Below are 6,216 nucleotides of genomic sequence, written 5' to 3'. Positions count from 1 at the left end.
ACAGAAGATTAACAAAACGTTGAGACTAGATATTTTACACATATTTAGGTACATCTAATATCTATCATTTGTGAAAACTTCAAGTGAATGGAATAAATATTTTGTAAGTTATGAGGAAATAAACAATCTTCCAAATTGCAGTTAAGGGTCACGCAGAAGAAATGAATTACTAACCGAGGTATTTGTTGTTTAGAAGACTGTTAATGGGCTAACAGTTATTTATTACGATCATACCTTATTGGAACATTCAATGTCAACACGGCGGCTAGTGAGAGACGACCGGTGTCCTGTGATGAAAAACAAAGGATTGTGTGCTTTCACCAAGAGGGCAAGTCAAATTCTGTGATAGCGCAGTGTTGTGCAACGAATTGTAGCTCGTTTTAAGTCATCGGAATCGACAGATGCTAAACCAAAAAACCGGTAGTCCTCATAAAACTTCACCAAGACAGAATCGTATTATGGTTAGAATGTCACTGAAGGATAGGTTTAAGAGTGCTGCTGAGATATCTTGCGAGTTTGGCCCCACTTCCGATGTCAACGTATCGCGCAAAACAGTTTCTCGGAGGTTATGAGGTTCTGGGTCGCTTGCACGAGCGCTGGCAAAGAAACTTCTGATCTCCAAGAAGAATCAAAGAGCCCGTCTTCATTTCGCTCACGAATATGTCGTTTGGACAGAAGAACAGTGGTGGCAGATTCATTTTAGCGATGAATCGAAGTTTAATGGGATTAGTTCCGATAGCGAATATGAAGATGGTCCTGGCCTTGCACTCCTATCATATAGCTCAGCATTAGATGCCATGGTAACATTTGCTGGACGTATCATTTCCATTACCTCAGGAACCTCTTCATTTGTAAATAGTATGCTACTTGTCTTAGATAAACAGAGGACTCGATTTGGTATCTTAATTATTCAAGCATCGAAAAAAGAAGTAATTAAATTGGAATGAGATAGTTGCTGAAAGTCACGTGCTGTGTGTGGTTGACGATGTACAATATCTGTCAAATGTGAGCCACGGGCAGTACCAAGCTCAATTTGCTTCCGGCTTCTTCGAGTGGTATTAAGCTGGACCACAAGGTCTATCGAGTTAATGTGGCTTCTGACTTTTAGCGAATATTTGCCATTTAGCGTTCAGATTACTCTGTCAAATTTAATTCTAATTTATTCGCAATGTCTTGAATCAGTCATGCATTAACTCATAGCTTTGAGATTTTAATGATGTGATTGTATATTTTTAGAATGACATTGCAAGATAGGTACACAGGGTCACATCTTGGCAGTTTGAATATATAAAACAGGTTGAATAATTGGGCTAGATAGGGCCTGTTTAAATGCTAAAGGGTTAAAGAGTGGCTATGGTAAAGAGATCGGTGCAGAAGAAATCTCGTACTTCTTCGTACCGTGACATGGCCCAGCTAAATGGAAATAAATAATGTAATCAAACGATCCCTCACTTCTGGTGTTATATTTGTTAATTTTGACTCACCAGATTTGACTGTAGCGATAGTAGAACCCGGGATACGATGGCCATTTTTGTATGCTACCGATTGACATGCCCCTCTGATGCGAATGTCACCGATATTTTCGCTAACAGTTACATCTTAGAAATTACGATCCGTCCATCGAATGTTGCGATGTAGACTTGTTAAAGCAGGCACAAGTACGAGTGTGTACTGAAGATATCTTTGAAACGGTGATGATGGAGTAAAAAACAAAACATGGTTCCGCCTGTAAATTGAAGAAAGCTATTTTTATCAACGCCATCGGGGCAAAGTTATTTGAGACGGTGAGTGAAGCGGCATCTAATTCATTATTTTGGCAGCTTAACGGTTTTTGGCAATCATTCGAGGCAATATTTCGTGTTCAGTGCGTTTCAGGGTAGAGAGGAGACATGAAGACAAACATTATTAAAAAATTTTTTTATTTCTTCAAAGAGACGAAAAACATTTCATTATATTCACGCTGTGAAAAATACATTACAGTATACACCAAAATTCAATATTGTACAACGATATTTCACCAGTCAATGCGGGAGTTTCAACCAGAAGGTTTGACCGATTCGAAATAGCTGTCAAAACTCCCTCATTAAACCTTAAAAAAGAAAAATATATTGAAGATTAAAGTCCTAGAAAGTCTGGAATGTCAAGGATGAAATGCTAACAAGAGCAACAAGGACATTGTCCGGCGTTGTTAAACTGGCAGTGAGCTAGCAGAATCGTTAGAGTAGGTCAAAATTCCTGGCGGTATTTCTTCAGATATTTTACTGGCTGAGTTCAAATCTTACTGAGGCCAATTTTGCTGTTCATCCTTCTGGGTCAATACCAGTTAAGTACTGGTGTCATCACAACTAATCCTCCTCAACTCAAAAGAGCAGGTCTTGTCTAAACTAAAACCAATTATAAAACTGGTATCGTATTAGGTATTCTTAATTATGCCTAATGTGCAACCCCCAGTCTTTTTTTTTTTTTTTTGCCTCACAAAATGTGAATATGAACAACTCCGATTTACCTCATACTTAGGAGAGGATAATTAGGTATGAAAAGACATTTGTTTGGACGCATGTGACATGATAAGATAGAATTAAACAAACTTTCTCTCTCTACTCAGTATCGAATCGAGTAGGGCCGAGCAGTTAAGGAGTTCACTCTGCAGATCTGTTTTTCCATGTCTGATCCAAATGTGAGACGTCTCCAGCAAGTGTCTTCTACCATAACATCGGAACTACCCAAGACTTATAAGTTCAAGTAGAAAGGCAAAACCTGTGTGGACGCCTCAGAAATGGACTGTACATGATAGGTGCTAGACTTAATATATGACATGGATCAACACTACTTCCTAGGCATTTGAGGCCTTTAATGGTGTCCACTCTGCTGAAAGGATTTCGACCAGGTCTTTGGATTTAGCATAAACCATGAGTCGTGGTCCAATACCTTTCCAAACTAATCACATAAACCCCACGAAAGCATCATGGACGATGCTCTTCTTCCTATGATTAAGTTATAACAAAATATTGATGTACAACAAAGGGTATATATCAAGCTGAAGGAGAAAAGGTGGCTTCCAATCAAGGATTTCAAAACTGATGAGCGGGAAGAAGAGCGTCACCCTTAGATTGGGGGCCTAGTTCACATGCTTGCAACAAACCGTACCTATTTAACCGGGTGACAGATTAGAGTGCTTTAAAGAAGCACTCAAGAGGCGGAGGATAGGCGAATTGAACCGAGCTTTCTGCGCAGAAACAGACATGATCGTATGTCAATAAGTATTTAAAATAAATGAGGATAGCACTCCATTATCGTTGAACTAGCTAAAAGTAGCAACCAAATCTCTCTCAAGCAACATCATATCATCTAAAACAAAATACACGTGTGAGTGTCTTGTGTGTGTGTGTGTGTCTCTGTGTTTTTGTGTGTGTGTGTGTGTATGTGTGTGTGTGTGTGTATGTGTATGTGTGTGCTGGTGTGATTGTGTTCCTGTAACTTAGCGGTTCAACAATAAAATAAGTACTAGGCTTTAAAAAGTCCTGAGGTCGATTTGTTCGACTAAAATCCTTCAAGGTGGTGCCCCAGCATGGCCACAATCAAATCACTAAAAAAAAGTTAAAAGATAATTAATGAGACTAATCAGTGTTGATCATCAAGTTCATGTAAATTGAACATGTGATTCCGTTAATGCTGTCTGTTGAATTTACATTTTAAACAACACCTATTGGATTTTAGGGCGAAATTTGTAAATTAGTAGACAAAATATTGCATTATTCAGCATTCTCTAGTTAATATTCATGCTTTGGGCAGTTATATATACACACTTACATAAATATACAAACATACAAATAAGTGTGTGTGTGTGTGTGTGTGTGTGTGTGTGTGTGTGTGTGTGTGTGTGTGTGTGTGTGTGTGTGTGTGTGAGTGTGTGTGTGTGTGTGTGTGTGTGTGTGTGTGTGTGTGTGTGTGTGTGTGTGTGTGGACTCCGTTTGTGTGTGCTTCTGTGGATATGTATAATTATATTTATACATATGTGTGTGTAGGCTTGTATATATTCATGTACGTACATACACACACACACGTATGTATACACGCACGTACATACACACACACACATATATATGTATGTATGTATGTATGTATGTATGTATGTAAGCTCATTTCTCCTGTATATGACACTTCAAACCAAATGATTAGTGCGATAAAAGTATTTTATGTCGGTGTCTAATCAAATAACATCATCGTGTAACGTAATATCTTCAGGATTAAAACGGTATGTAATGTCAACGTAAAAGACCAGCAACTGTCAGCTTGGGGATGGACGCACCTGGCGAATACCTTAACTGTGGTACGGGTGTTGCTTAGTCTGGTCAGTGGCTTCCCAACCGGATTTTTGACGACAGGACGCTAAGAAATTGGATTAGCCGTACAGCAAACAATCAGTGCATTTTCTAGTCGACGCTGAACAAACAAGACCTTCATTTGGGAGTTAATTAGCTAATGGCAACATTTGTTTCTCGTCTATTAGATACATTCTTGAAGCACCGGGGGTAGGGGAGAAGTGGAACAGAGATCTTAGAAGAGTGGTGGCAGAGATGGTTGGTATCATTGCTCCAAAGGAAAACCTTTTGTAGTTTCAAATTACACAAAGAATTATTTGTGGTTTTTTTTTTTTAATATTTTATTTTATTTTGGGGGTGTATCTTTTTCCCTCGCACTGCACCACAAGCTTAACAGTATTTTTTTTTCTATAATTTTGTTATCTACCCTTATTTAATCACTTTTTTATCTCTCTCTCTCTCTCTCTCTCTCTCTCACTCTCTCCCCCTCTCTCTCTCTCTCTCTCTCTCTCTCTCTCTCTCTCTCTCTCTCCCTCTCTCTATCACTCTATGTTTCTCTTGTTTCCATATTTTCTTCTTTTCTCGCTCTTCTCGCTTTTCACATATTTTTCTCCAGCAGGTCACGTGGCACTAAGCCTATATAATAAAGAAATTTTGCCACCAATCCAAGCATTCGAGTGGACCACACTAAAAGGTATGTATCACAAATTATTTTTAGTTTTAACAAAAAAAATTCTGGATGCGAAACAAAACGACAGCCACTTACTGAAACGTGCATACTTACATGTACATACATGCACACACACGCACACGCACACACACACACACATACACACACACACACACACACACACACACACACACACACACACACAAACAAGATGTGAGAATCTCATATTGGTCATTTGATCTACTAGAAACAGCAGCCACATCTCACTCGAATTACATCCTACAGTCTACTGAAAAAGATAGGATGGTCACGGCTGGACTGTCTTCTACTCGATCACGACTGATGTAGTTTTAAACAATAAGAGCTACACAGTTGAGTCAACGAGGGAAGATCTTGGAAATGCCGTCAAATGCTTCCTCAGGAACTGTTTTTCGGTCTACGAAATGATCAAGGAAAGGGCACATTCGACAAAATAGTTCGGTGCACACGATATCTAGGAAAGCAAGACTGCATTGCCTCGATAGAAAACATTTTATCAAAGCTTTACTCAGTTGGGGCGACCGACTGGAGGTTAAACCACAACAGCACGAAGTTATTGGTACCGGACAAATATTTCCTGCGATATAGAATATATAGAGAGGAAACGATTACAAAATCGATCAAGAGCGCTTCTGCTTCGTCACTCAATAGATAGTACAATACGAGATATATCTATACTGGGATTATTCTGGCTTTACCATAATTCGTACTGTATTCTTTCAGTAATTACTGTGACCTCTCGTTCCAGCGTGACTTGAAAAATAAATAACCGAAATATACCAGATTCTACTGAACAGATTGCTCCCTGCCTGTTATCATTAAGAATAAATGATTTAGTATTGAATATGAAAAGAAAAAAAAACAATAGAACTCGGGAATATTTCATAAGCAAGTAAGAGTTTTAGAGTAGAAGTTGACTATATTGAGCTTCGTGAGCAACTCTGTTTCGTTTCCCAAATTAAAGCTGTTTCTCTATACACATGCTGTGAAAGAAAGGCGTAAACATTATGAATTATTTATCTCCTTTATATCTTTGACATTAGCATCACCCTCGAGGAAAGCATTAATAGAAAAATCGATAAAACGATGAACAAAACGCTTTTAGTTGCGTCCTTTTGCATTCTGAATTCAAATTCTCTTAAGACCAACATTAGATTGCATCCTTGAGAGGGTAAGAAAAAACAA

At 38.5% G+C, this 6,216-nt stretch overlaps 1 protein-coding gene across 2 annotated transcripts in view; it reads left to right on the top strand.

Annotated features, from left to right (window-relative positions):
• Positions 1-4,926: 4,926 nt before the first annotated feature.
• LOC106875925 (uncharacterized) overlaps positions 4,927-6,216 on the top strand; it is a 22,627-nt gene continuing 21,337 nt past the window's right edge. For both annotated transcript variants that reach the window (XM_089346766.1, XM_089346739.1), the window contains exon 1: positions 4,927-5,016. The gene's annotated coding sequence lies outside the window, so the exon portion shown is untranslated. The remainder of the gene's footprint in view (positions 5,017-6,216) is intronic.

Source organism: Octopus bimaculoides, chromosome 1 (genome assembly GCF_046866305.1).
Source record: "Octopus bimaculoides isolate indiv1 chromosome 1, ASM4686630v1, whole genome shotgun sequence".
NCBI lineage: Eukaryota > Metazoa > Mollusca > Cephalopoda > Octopoda > Octopodidae > Octopus > Octopus bimaculoides.
This window is presented reverse-complemented; position numbering and strand designations above follow the sequence as displayed.